We start from the raw sequence: 14,892 nt of genomic DNA, 5'->3' as shown, positions 1-14,892 counted from the left end.
ATTTCATTGAGTAAAAAAAGAACTTAACTTTGAAAACAAAAATCAATGAGAGATTGCGAAAATTCAATGGGAAAGATAATCTGTGGCGGAAAGTGGAAGTAGCACTAGAATGAATATTCAGTGAAAAATAAAGGCGACCATTCAATCGATTATGAGAAATTCGTAGAATATTCATTGAAAATATGTAAGCTACTAGCATTTCTTGTAACCTAATCTATATTAGATAAAAGGTTTATTAAGTACTTTATCGATAATATCCTGGAAATTGAGTCACTCAAGCGTACTTTGAAGTACAAACGAAGTGTAAGTACGGAAAGATAAAAATACGTAACAGGGTAGGCGTACACGTACATATATATTGCCCACTAGTGTCAGTGTTCAGAGAACCTTATCAATGTTGCAATACATCATGCAGGGAATTGGGATATTCCAATGATACAATGGTATTAAGGAGGGGGTTTCTAAAACCAAAAATAAGGACTAATGAAGGGTCAAGCATGGGTAAATTTGTTTTTTCCCTGCTGAAGTGTATAAATGGAACACTTTGTTTCTTTTGAGCTAGTAATTATACAAGAGCTCAGATCATCTAAAAGGTTTGTCTAGCAGAGCCTATTCGTAAAGCATCAGGCATAAAAAGGTAAACATTCACTATCCTGAGAGTTAATCAAGTTCACATTTTTTTATGTTTCATTTTTAAAAAAAAACTACGATCCAAATTGTTGTCGTAATAAATGCCATTCATTTGTATATTTTGCTTTTGAACAGCAATGTGGCACATTGTTTTAATAAACAAATTGCTTCGCTCTCTAGTTGAACATTATTACATAGTCATATCAAAATAGTTTGCATTCATTTGAAAAAACTGTATTTTTTATAATTCATTTATTTATGAATGTATGTATTTATTTATGTATTTATTTATTTATGTTTTCATTTATTTGTTCATTTATTTATTATTTAGTTATTATTTTTCAGGTTATGAAACAACAGAAAATGACTATAGGAACTGTGTCTCTTCTTCCATACCTAATCACAGTGTCCGTAAGTATGCAACACCTTCTTTGTCAAGGGACCGCTGTCCTGAATGACTCACATATTTCTGTTTGATTTGATTTTATATTTATGTGCAGATAACGACCCCCCCCCCGGAAAATTCAATTAGTACAATCTTCATTGTAAAATGCCGTTAATAGGCATCGGAACCAACCTCTCATTCGAACCAACCTCTCATTCGCCCCTCCCCCGAATAATTTTCTGGACCCACGCATGAATGCCATTAAATCATCTCTTTGATCAATTACTTATTCGAAGTTAAGTACAACACAATTATATAGAAGGAAACCGACCCCAAGAGAAGAAATTTGACCCGAATTATTCATATCAGAATTTTTTTATTTTTATTTTTTTTGTTATCAGTAAACGTTTATAATTGTTATCTTTCTTCAGATCTTTATACAGGTAGCCATCGCCTGTTCACATGTCGAAAGGACTAACTTCTGGACGGGGGAGACCAGATATCGTATCTATGTCGAATGTCAACCAAGTAATTTTTTTTTCAGATTAATCTTATTTCGAATTCTAAGTATTTAAACGACTTATTCCTTTACAAATCGTGTTCTACTCATGTTGCCTCAATGATCAAAGCTAAGAATATTAGATTTTTATAATCGATATTGATGTAAGATCTATTTTAACAACAAATGCCGATGACTTTCGGTATCAGATGTTTTAAAAGTGTACAGGTAAAGTGTGACTTTCGCAATGAAACAAGATGAAAGTGAAACGTACATAATAACGTACATTATACACAGGTATAAAGCTAAAAAAAAATCATTGAATACGCAATATGGTCTTACCTGAAATGTCTATTTACTTATCGAAAGTTGAAGGTACGCCCAATGATGATTTTTAATGAGTCAGCGACAATGATATAGACAGACCTATGTGCCAGACCGCTGTGTGGCAGACGTTAATCCAAATTCCTCGGTCTTTTTTAAGTGATTGTAATGTTAACATCTATTGAAAATGAAAGATTTGAACACTCACTTCTCTTATACATATATGGAGAAATTGATTAGATTGTTATAACAATTTCAGATTTTTACGTGAAAGAATGTGAAGTTGACAACACTGGCGACACCTGTGAGCCCTGCCCCGCGGGGTCGTTCATGTTTGACCGCACGGACTCTCACTTTCCATTCCAGTGCCGTAGATATTCATGTCCGCCCGGTAAGATGGCATTTTTGTTTTTTATTTCCCCCTCAAGCACAGGGGCATCGTATCCGCTCTACACTCTATGACATATATATAATAATACACAAGGGAAGAATCGAAAGTAGGACACGATTTGTAAACAATGTCAAAAACAACTTACTTCACAAAAGTTACGCAAATCCTCGCACACAATGTTGCAAATGTTGTCAAAAAACACGTTCACACTCAAATATTCCTAATAAACTCGGTAAAAAGCGTTTTTATCCCATTAAAACCGCTGTCTGCTGCAGAAGTCAAAAGTATATTAATGTATTCAATACCACATGATGTAAATTTATTTTGATTAAAATTAAGTATGAATTGACTCAACCCCCTGTTTGTAACAATAAACTGTCTCACCCAGAATAATTTCATGGAGGATATAAATGCTTTGATATTTATCATCTTAAGACCACCTTCTTCATATTTTTGAACAAGAACATCCCTCTTTATTCTGTGAGTTGAGCCATTCCATATAAATGAAAAAATTAGCTTTTCTAATTCTTTACAATAAAAGACAGATGGGTTTGGGATAGACATTAGTATATGATTCAACAAAGGCAGCACTAATGTCTTAATAACTGTAATCTTGCCAATGGGAGTTAAATGTCTTTTCTCCCACTGTTTAAGGATAGACTTAATTTTAACCAGTTTTGGATCATAGTTAATACTAGGCATATTTAGCAAATCAACATCAAAATTTATTCCAAGCAAGGTGAATTTAGTAGATCCCCAATTCAACTTGCTATTAGGAATAAGTATATCATTACTATATTTTTTGGAACCTATCCATACAGTATGAGTTTTTGAATAATTTATACACAAGCCGGACATCTCCGAGAATCTATGTAATGTAGAAATGGTTTCTAATAAACTTTCTTCACTTCCATCCAGGATAATCGAGGTGTCATCTTTTTTTCTATATTACCAACTGTTATACCTTTAATTTTTTCATTTTTTCTAAGTTTTATCGCCAAAATTTCTGCACAAATCAGGAATATATAAGGGGATAATGGATCTCCTTGTCTACACCCCCTCTGAATATTAAAAGTTTCAGAGAGATTGCCACCTTGATTAACCGCAGATGTTATGTTTGTATAAAAAATCTTAACCCACTGTCTAATAGTGGGACCAAAGTTAAAAAAAATCTGAAGTTTGTTGTATAAAATTCCAAGATAAGGTATCAAAAGCCTTTTCAAAGTCGATAAGCAATAAAAGACCGGGAATTTCTTCATCTTCAGTATATTACATTATGTCATATATTAACCTTGTATTTTCCCCAATATATCTATTAGACATAAATCCAGTTTGATCTGGATTTATAATTTCATGTAAATATTTTTTTAATCTAGCAGCAATACACCCAGATGCAATTTTGTACATAGTATTTAATAAAGTTATAGGACGCCAGTTCTTAATATAGTGTCTAGCTTTGTCACCTTTAGGTAGCAAAGTAATTACACCATGTCTTTGTGTGACTGATAATATATTATTTTTATATCCATAATTTATAGATCTAACAACAAAAACACCAATGTATTTCCAAAAAACCTTAAAAAATTCTGAAGAAAAACCATCAGATCCAGGTGATTTATTAGCTTTCATACTAGAAAGTGTTTTTGAAGCCTCACTAAAAGTAATTTCACTCTCTAAAGAATCTGATTCCGTTTCGGACAATTTAGGAATGTCAGCATATATTAATTCATTATTTAAACCAAAGTTGACATTATCTAACTTGTTTTCATATAATTTTGTATAAAAGCTTTTAGTTTCAGTCAGGATTTTTGTCTGGTCATATATTACCTCCCCTGAATCCAACTCCAATTTTGGTATAATCTTACTAATAAAATTCCTGGACTCCAGTTTACAAAAATAACTTGATGGTTTTTCTCCTTCTTCAATATATTTATATTATTTGTTTATTAAGAAAATAATTCTATTTATTTATTTATTCATTTATCTATTAATATTTCTTATATATATTATATCTATTTATTCATTCATTTACTTTTCATTTAAATTCATTCGTTCATTTATATTTTGTCTTTAACAGAAGCAAGACCGAAAAGGACTTTCTCAGAGAAAGGTTGTAAGTTGCCTTGTGAATGTGACGAAAGTAGAGGATATATTGGCGAGGATCCATGCTTATGCAGAAAACGGGCGCGTTCTTTTCTATTACAAACACTCCATAAAAAACGAGGGAAGCATAGCTTGCAAAGCCCACAGTCTGATCTTATTATATACAAATGTGTTCTATTGATATTAATTTTAAACGATATGTATGTACATGTACCTCTGTATTTAACTGTTATATGTATTCGTATTTATTTTTTTAAAAAAAATGGCATTTTTTCTTTTTTAAAATCTTGCGAAAAAACTGTCCTTCTATTATGTTATTAGTCTGGCAACTTTGGCATCAAAGACTGGAATGCATTGTCTTTGGAGGTCAAGGAAATTAATTTTAAACAAAAATTTAAGAAAGCCGTAAAATCTTTCTTGTCTTCTAATGCAAGAGATACATGTACTATATGACTGCTTGTCCAAATCCATTTTTATCTTATGTATTGTTAGTACTTTTAAGTTATACAAATAATTAAGGAAACATGTCATTTTTCAAAGCATTATGCTATATTCCTTTTCAGTATCCTGCCTAAATTCCATAATGTAAAGTTGTGCACTTTTGTTGTTATTAACCTAACTGTCATATAAGGACCACATTAAGAATAAGCTTTTTAAGAAGGCTTTTTTAGGTAAAAATTATAATTTGTATGTCATGTAATCTATATAATAACAATACTGAACAAATTGATTCTAATGAACTTGCATATAGTGCTGTGATAATGTCTGGGTTTTTTTTAATTTGATGTATTTAATATGACTTAGCACGGCATTTTGTGATATATTTACCTGAATAAATTGAATGAATGAATGAATGAATGATTGTTCAAAAGAAGAGATAGTTGTACATTAATGTTCATTAATGTTCATGTTGTAAGGTTCTTTTAGATTGCTCAAGTCTCTATATTTTGATGTTTTTATATTTCTTGCTTTATTGTGTTTCGGAAATATAAATTCCTTCTCGCTGTTATCAAACATAAATTATATTTGGCATTGTGCATATAATGTATCAAAGAGAGCGCTATAAATATTAAACATATACACGAGTGAGTCAAGGGTTCTTTCAGTCATTATCGGTGAAGAAAGAATAAGTATTTTACATGAACAAGACCCAAGGATCATGAAGCAATCTTAGACTTAAGTCAAAAACTGTACACTGTCTTTATGTATCTTGACTGAAAACACCGAAACAATTGAAATGCCATTAAAAGTGCCTCGATATAAAGTTGTTTATCAAAAAATTTAATCGTCATTTTAAGATTAACAATTCTATCATGGCTGACTGAAATTGTTTCAAGATCCCGAGACCTGAAAATCGCAACTTCTTGGGTTTTCAGACAAGCAAAACCACTTTTATTGTATTTAATACGTACGTCCTTTTTTATTTGACTGAATATGTATACATGGCATTGGATTAACAAATTCATTTTATTACACGTACATTGTTTAAAATACTAGTGTGCATCTCTTATTTCGTATTCTTTAATCCATTCGATTCGAATCTCGACTTACACACATGTACTATGGAGGGTAATCGTGTTCAAAAATTCAGACATGTAAACTTGTAAATCCAAATATGTAATCGTGTTGGTGTGTGAGTCTGAGTATGAATATGTGTAATTCTGATCGTGTAACCTATAAAACTCAGGGATAAACACTTTAGAGTTGACCCCGCATGCCTATAATCTAATTTTTCCTATAGATGCTAATTGCAGCTGTAAAATGTTGTTTGTTATTCACATGTAACCTGCCACTATAATACAAACTTTCCATCTGTAATCTCTACATTTGTATTTCCGTTTTCTGAAATATCACGGCTGACATCTTACAAATTGACAAATGTAAAGTCTACAAGTTTGTCGAATTTTGACATGACCATATATGGAAACAGTGACGTCACCGATAGAAAAAGGATAGCTGCAGGTAAAGGCATGCCGTAATCGCCGGAATAGGGACGGAATAAATAAAAAAAATATTAGGTATGCCTATAATCATAACATCTCTGAATAACAATGTTTCATAGAAAGTATCATTTTTCAGAAAATTAAATTATTAGATTGGTGTACATTTTATCAAGAGAATGTATAAAAGATGCGAGTAAAGAATTCGATCTGCCTCAGATATCCTCTTAGAACTGTAAAGTGTGCAGGTGTCCAGGTAGCGTAGTGGACAATGCACTTGCTTTTCACCGCTGCGACCCGAGTTCGATCCCCGTGGTCGACAGAGGTAGTATGTGATAGGGTATGGCGGTCGCCCGCTTGGACACGTGGGTTCTCTCCGGGTAATCCGGCTTCTTCCCATACTAATGACCCCCTCGCGCTAACATCCGTGCCAACGAGAGATATTAATATAAGTTGTAGAACTTGTTTATCAATCGTTGTAAAATAAATAAAGTTCAGTTACATTTAAGAACTGTATAAATACATTTAATGACTTTGTATGAATACACGTGTATAAAGATATATACGTGTATATATATATATATATATATATATATATATATATATATATATATATATATATATATATATATTATTCATTGGCGTCGGAACCGGGGGAGGGGCTCGGGGGGCTTAGCCCCCCCCCCCACTTTTTTTGCCAAGTTAGACCTAACCATTAGGAACATGACAACAGGGTGGATTCAGCCACCCCCCCCCCCTCCCACACTTTTTCCTCGCAACAAACAAAATTGTTCCTTAAAAGACATTAAAGAGAATGAAATATTAATAGTGATAGTAGGTATACTATTAGAGTTATAGTAGGTATACTAGCACACACCCCCCCCACCACCACCACCACGGATTAGGAAGTTCATAATTTGGGGGGGGGGGGGGGACTTATGAGGTAAGATTGGAGTTATAAGTATACCTCCCCCCCCCCCCCCCGGATTATATAGGATTTTCATGATTTTGGGAATTCTTGTCAAGATTTTTTATGATAACTTTAGCCCCCCTTTCAATTTGCTTCCGACGCCACTGTTATTAGCAAGAGTACATGCAACAAATTGTTAAAGTATAGGCCTCGGTTGAATTAAGAAAATATATCCAAATACATCCTTATCGCTACCACAAAGTTGTGACAAGACCCCCCCCCCCCCCCCCGCGCCACATACCCCGCGAAAATTTACACGGGGTCGGCCAGCTGAGTTGCAAAGTTATCGATAAGAAAAACAAACTATTTAAAGAAATTGGTTTTGAGATTGTGATTAATATGAGACATAAGAAGCGACACCCCCTTAAATAAATGAATAAAACTTCCAAAGATTAGGTTAACTGTCGTGAAATTAAAATGTGTATTTGCATATTTGCAATTTGCATACCTCTGATATATGTATAATTGATCTGCAAAAGAACAACTTCCTATCTTGAAAACTGTTCGAGGAGTTATCGGTACAATAAGGGTACCTTTTTGACAGCCACTCGCCCGCCCGCCATTTTTACTATTTCAATAATCGGAAACCCGGTTAAAATTCTCTCTCAAAATTCGTAGAATTCAGAAGCAATTGAGTTACATGGGACCTCACGGCGGTCTTCGAACCCAATGCCGCTTAAAATATATTTACCCCCTTAGGAAATTTCTTGATCCGTCTCATTTTCATAAAAAGAGTACGCATTAACTTATATTCCAGTTTAAATTACATGTCAATTTTTTTTTATAGAAATAAGATATTAGGCATTTCCTTTTATCATGTTTATAATACCACGAGATTTATATTACGGAAATTAGCGCATTCATCACATCGGCAACGATTTTTTTTCTACATGAACCTCTTCCTGTTTGGTCCAGTTTCAATCTTACCTCTTTTTTAAAATAAATAATACTGGTGTTTTCGATAGAAAAGGTGTCGTTCATTAAAAGCTTATTGCAACAGTTTAGCTGAATATTATGTTTATTTTTCGTTCATTCCGGCGGTTACGGCATGCCTTTTCCCGCAGCGAGGCAGTTGCCATATAAGGTCATGTCAAAATTCGACAAACTTGTAGACTTATATTTGTCAATTTGTATCATGTCAGATGTGCTATTGCCGAGCTTGGAGTTACAAATGCAGAAACTACGGATTGAAAGTGTGCAAAGTTGAAGGTTTAATTAACTAATGTAAACAATTAAGTTGCAAAATGTGCATCATGCAAAGGAACTGAGTCATATCTTACACGCATGTATGCCCGAGTTTTTTAGGTTACACGATCAGAATTACACCTACTCATACTCAGGCTCACACATCAACACGATTGCAAATTCATATTTATAAGTTTACATGTCTGAATTTTTGAACACGATTACCCTCCATAATTCAGGTGACAACGTTACAATTTGAACTTTTATTAACTACATGTACAGGGTCAACTGCAACCATCTTTGGTATAAAGCTTCTATATTGAAAGATGTAGGTAAATTTTGAAGTTTATAAACCTTCCCTGTCAGGGGCCTCATGGGCGTGACCAAATATCCTAAAAACGCCAGGTTTTCAAAACAAATTCGCTACTTCCGCATATGTGGGAGAAAAACCTAAGGCATGGGTATAATGTTCATATTTCTAAACTGTGAAATTTATGGTTCCAGGGTAAGGGGTTTAGGCCCTAGCGTGGGGCCAATATGGTCATGTTTTTCAAATGTTTTAGTCTCCTTTACTATATACTAGTAGATCCAAATAATACCCTGAATTGATAAACAACCTATCCAGAGAAAAGGGGTCCTCTATATAAAATATTATGCAAAATAAAAAAATGAATACGTCAAACAGCTGGTATTTTTCGGAAAAAGTATAAAAAAATCAAAGCTCAAGTAATATGCACAACTCTGATATAATTCTACATACATGCAACTGAATGCAAAACAAAAACTTCCCTCTTGTAAACCGTTGGAGATCCGTACACTATACTAGGTACTATTTTGGCAGTCGCATGCCCGCCATTTTCATCATTTCAATACTAGTAGCTGGATCTTTTCTACGAAAGACCTGGTTAAAAAGCAAATGCATGATTATGATGTCTATGACGCCCTTTTCCTAGATGATAAAATTCATGGCTCCTGGGTCAGGGGTTCAGGCCAATATGGCCATACATACATGTATATTATTCTAACAATACCTTCTTCTTTATTCCGAGAGCAAGGGGTAGATCAACTGAATGCATTGTTATTATGTCCACAATGTATTCTTCTTAAATTTTGATTTTGTAACCTATAGTAGTTACGTATAAAAATGATGAGATTCCATAACACATGTTTCCTAAATGTTATAAAACATCTATGTTTAGCATCATTCAAGATATTAAAGACAGCATAAATTATTAAACAACGAGACTTGAGAAGGTATATTATTGACCAATGAAGGTGCAATCTGAACATAAAACATTTTTTTTTATATTTTATGATGGTACACTTTTCAAAGATAATATACCTGCAAAATGAAACATAAACTCCGACATTTATGTTTTTCTTAACTTACTACAGGCCATATTTTATTTCAACTTTAAGAATTTCACATTTTAATGAAATTAATGGTAAAAGAATAACAGGTATTTATAGATAACATGAAAATTGAACATTGCTAAGTTTTAACGCATGTTATGAAACAGCAAAACAAATTTTAGCATATGATATACATGTACTTGATCAACGAACTCCTTTTACACTGTTCACTGTACAATGAGATTACAATTTCATTCACTCCTTTGACATAAATACACATGTCAAAATTAAGATTGAAAAAGGTTTTCGAGGGGTGTCAATTTCAACTGTTATCCTCCCAAACAGGCACTATTTATTTTGTTATACTGAATGTCTTTTTTAAAATTTTTAAGAAAATTTTACTGCTTTTATATAGGAATAACGTGAATTCTACAGCGAACCGTACGCGCATAATTTTCGCGCATGTAACATTTTTTAATGTTACCCGTTGCCAAGTGCGTTGCTAACGCTGAGGGTAATAGTAAATAATATTAACTGCGTCTTAACCAATCAGATTTCAGTATTTAACATGAAAGTATAACAATGAGAATTATTAATATCAATCAGATTTTACAATTTTAATAGAAGTGGCAAATATTGGATTGCTTCAGCACTTGTATTAATCAGAATCGGACTATCTCCTGTAAAATTTAAAAGCAAAAGATATATGCCTGTAAATAATTTGTTTTGTGAAGAGATATCAAACACAATAGCTTGCCCTGATATTTCTCCATTTAGAACTGAATTTGGCTTTCCGACAGTGTACTTTCAGTACATAGAATATTAGTCTTTTCATTTTTAGATATCAAAGTAGTAAAATTTAATATAATTGTGGCAGCACTGGCTGAAGTTACATCTTGATTTTCATATGAAAAGACATTGAAATTTTGATCCTCGTACATGTGCTTACCATTGATTAAATCTTCGGGGGGAATCTCTCTCCTCCATGAGCTAGGACCTCCCTTCTGAAACGCTCACCCATTTCTCTGTGAAATAAGTTGTGAATATATTTTTATAAAAATCCACTTCATTGTTACATAATTCTTTTTTGTTTGTTTGTCAAAAGACATGTACATGTATACATGTATGTGTGTGTTCATGTATATGTACTGGTATATTTTACTATCGACAACTAAAAGACATGCAACATATATATTTCAATTTCATATTTCAGAAACAGTATCATCCATTTGAAATTTGTATCTTTTATTGAAAATTTTGAAGATACTGCAAAACTGTTTAACCTAGTACCATTTACATTGCTTCTGAAACACAGTGAGTCAGGTAGTCTAATTATTGCAGCTAACTATGAACACCTGAGTATGGTCACCCACCTGTCTAGGGGATCCTCCTTGAAGCACTGCTGCCAGATTTCTGATGCCACCGCCCGGGACATCAGGTAGGAGTAATAGCGGGCTCCATAACCATTCAAGTGGCCAATACGCAAGTGGGGAGCCTGAAAGTTAAAAAATATCATATCTTTCAAAATTTTTTATATGTTTGTTAATTTGTATCAATATTGGCATATCAAATTCTCATTTTGCTTTTAAATTATTTATTCACTCATTACAAACAAAATATTTTTGTTAATTTGTATCAATATTGGCATATCAAATTCTCATTTTGCTTTTAAATTATTTATTCACTCATTACAAACAAAATATTTTTTTTCACCCTGTAGGTTTATGGTACATGAACATTAGAAAATTATGGGTTAAAACTAAAACTGACTTCCCTATAAGCGTGAATTTGTTTTAAGCATGCTTGCTTAAACTGTTTTTACTGTACTGTAGTTTCCACCTACGGTGCCTTCCACGTAGGGTACCCCCATGTACTGGTTGTTGATTTCTGCGTACAGCTCAGTGGTAGACTTTTCCAGAGGGTTCTTCCCACGAAGCTTCTGACTCATACATTATCTGAACTTGCATTTCCTAACAAAATGGAAATTTTTATTGATCTTGGTACAACATATGATTGTATATCACATCTAACAGCATGGGTGGAGTAAAGTAGTGACTTGACTGGGCTTGCTATTTCTGTATCCTTGCTTCAGGCAGTTTATTTTTCTACAGATTAGTTGACATGCAACATACCTTTATAAATGTTTAAATTAACATTTTAAAAATAAACAACCAAAACATTGAAATACCGCATGAACTGAAAGTGGTGGAAAACATAAAGGAAGAAAGAACTCCTAGCTATCCAGCTATCTGTTTGGAGCCTTATATATCTGATGAATTATTTTTAATACTTACAGTGGCTGAAAACATATTGCTTGCTTTACAATACTTCTTAATGGCTTCCATGGGTAACAGTTCTCCTGTTTAAAAATGTCTAGCAAACAGACTGATTACCTAATTATAAAGAAATGGAAAAATAAACAAAAATTAAAACAAACAAATAAAAATGATGGAAAAAACAAGTCCATGTGGATGCATTGCGCTTGTTCAATAATTCACAGATTAATCTCACCCTTGGGTCTGTAGCAAAAAATTCTATAAATTCCGAGGGAACTTCAGCAAAATCAGTTGGACACCTTGTACCTGTCAATTAAAAAAAACTTCAACAACAGAGATTAGGATTGACTTGATGGAAATTTTTTCAATTTACTAGCCAACTTTCCCTACATTCTTTCCCTACAGTCACCTTAAACAATCTAGCTTCTGGTACATACAGTAAGTATATCACCATGTAGCAATAAAAAAAATAGATGCTGTCATTATATAGACAGTAATACCCGCACCAAGTGTTTCCCCCTAAATAACACTGTTTTGTACCAGTTTAGTTACCAATGAAGGCCACATTCAAGCTCCGGTAATACATTTAAAAATTATAATTTTCATAACTGAAGGATGAGATCCCTTCCCATATATATGATATATATAATACACATGAGCAGCACTTAATGTGCAATTTGGGGTTGAACTGTTTGCAGTGAATTTTCATTCAATCAATAATCTTGACATTTCATGTCATAGAAAGTATAATGATCTATATAATTATTACAAACAAAATTAAAAATTAGATTATGCCCCCCTCCCCGTGGCGGTTGCCGGTTTTAGATTTGCTTCTGTGTGCCTACAAGCACATCATCGTGTGCACAGATTTAGAGAAGGGGTGGGAGTGAGGGGGTCCAGACCCCCCCCCCCATGAAAATTCATTTATATCAATAGTAAAATGACCAAAAATACCCTCACCTTGGACCCCAATGCTCTTACAGACATGTAAACGCTCTAACCCATTGCGCTTCAATGTTAGGTAACATTATTTGGGGGGGGGGGGTAAATATCTAATTAATATTTAATATACTTTATTGTTTATCTCAATAAGGAAGTATAAATCACAATATGCAGGTGTCCTGCACCACCTTAAAGCTGGTATTTACCTAATAAAATAGTGCAAGTGGATTTGAACATTAAGTCATAAAAATACATGCATGTTACAAATAACTGATCTTTGTCTGAAGTTACGTACACAACACAGGTCTGCAGGTCTCATTAGCGGGTACTAGTTTTACCCAGCTCTTCGATTAGATGGGTCCACGTGTATGCATACATGTATGTGTTTTCCATATGCAGAAAAAGATTAGTTAAGATCAGCTAAAGGAATTCATTATTGTGTTTTAATTGGATTATCATTATGATGTTGACGAATATAGGTAAGCATAATACATGTAGTAGCAGTAGCACAATATAATGAGATGCCAGCATACATAATTTTAAGTTCTAGCTACTTTCACTTTCTAAATGTGATCTCCCTTTGACAGCATACTGTATCATATCTTTTATTATTGGAATAAGCTTATCATCGTTACCTATCCTATCGTATTTGTAAAGTTTCTGTCATTTTAATTGCAAAAGTTATTTTTTTTTCATTTATTGTCTGGCTTGCACTATTGAGTTCACCCCATCTTGACCCTGTATAAACATTTTCGGATTAAATTTATGTATAACATGTAAGTAAGTGTAGACACTTATCATTTTTATATGAGTTATAATAGGAAGGAAGGATCTAGTATTTCTTTCTTAATGTATTATAATGCATCAAATACAATGTAGGTCATGATCTTATGGGACTGGTCTGACCCTATGAAACAGGAAAATACAAAATATCTTCTAATGTCATTATGATGCATACACTGTATATTTTGTTAACTTTTGAGATCTGAGATCCTCATCCCTAATCAAACCATATAATTTATTCTTGCTCTTTGTGTCATTGCACGTAAAATTGTATATAGATTATGCCCCCTTGAAGACACTCTGACATTCTAGAACTAGAAATAATAAAATATTTTATCTTATTCATATGTAGTGTTTGATCCATGTGGGTAATTCCTAGCCTAATGATATGACAGTACTGCTTTGTTGAGGAGATATTGACTTAACAATTGCCCCAAATAGGCAAATACAAATGCATATATATAACAATTTGTTTATAAAACTTAAAAATTGAATTAAGCCATTTCAAAATGTTAATATGCATCTGGAGAGAAAAAGCAATCAAGAAATGATTTAAAATTTTGCTACTGTACACATGTAAGAATGTATTAAGAAGACTGAATCTTTAGAACCAGGTTAGATTGGAGGGGGGTGTGAATGTTGAGTATAAACATTTATAATTTGAATCATTTATTGTTATTAATTTTAACTTGTCAATGAATACTAGTTATTGATCCTAAGGTAGAAATATGACCTCTGATAATATTTCAATAGATCATTTGTCAATTATGCAAGGTGTAATGTATTTTTTTTTCTAGAATAACATTTTTTACCAGTTTATAAAAGTTTTTAGACACCCAAATTATATTTTGATTTTAATAGATCATTTGACAATTAAGGATATAACTTAAAACAAGCATTCTGAGAGTATTGCATAAGCAATACACGTCCCCTACCGGTTTGTATTACTCTATGAAAGGTTCCAAGCACACAACTAATTCAGAGCTATTGTAAACGAGATGTCATGCTTTAATCAGAGATAAAAGAACAGAGGAAATTAAAACTATATAGTTATATATATAGGCTTAGTCTTATTAGTCCCCTACCGGTTTTCACCGAAGGGAACTATAGC

At 33.0% G+C, this 14,892-nt stretch overlaps 1 long non-coding RNA gene across 1 annotated transcript; it reads left to right on the top strand.

The window, feature by feature from the left end:
* The first annotated feature begins 571 nt into the window (after positions 1 to 571).
* Positions 572 to 4,481, top strand: LOC136270809 (uncharacterized). The gene is made up of 5 exons (XR_010708668.1): positions 572 to 637; positions 976 to 1,041; positions 1,447 to 1,543; positions 2,098 to 2,229; positions 4,307 to 4,481. It is a non-coding gene; the product is annotated as an uncharacterized lncRNA (long non-coding RNA).
* The last annotated feature ends 10,411 nt before the right edge of the window (positions 4,482 to 14,892 follow it).

The sequence above is a fragment of the Magallana gigas genome, chromosome 8 (assembly GCF_963853765.1).
Source record: "Magallana gigas chromosome 8, xbMagGiga1.1, whole genome shotgun sequence".
Taxonomy (NCBI): Eukaryota; Metazoa; Mollusca; class Bivalvia; order Ostreida; family Ostreidae; genus Magallana; species Magallana gigas.
The sequence above is the reverse complement of the archived record's forward strand: the minus strand, read 5'-3'. Positions and strand labels throughout refer to the sequence as shown.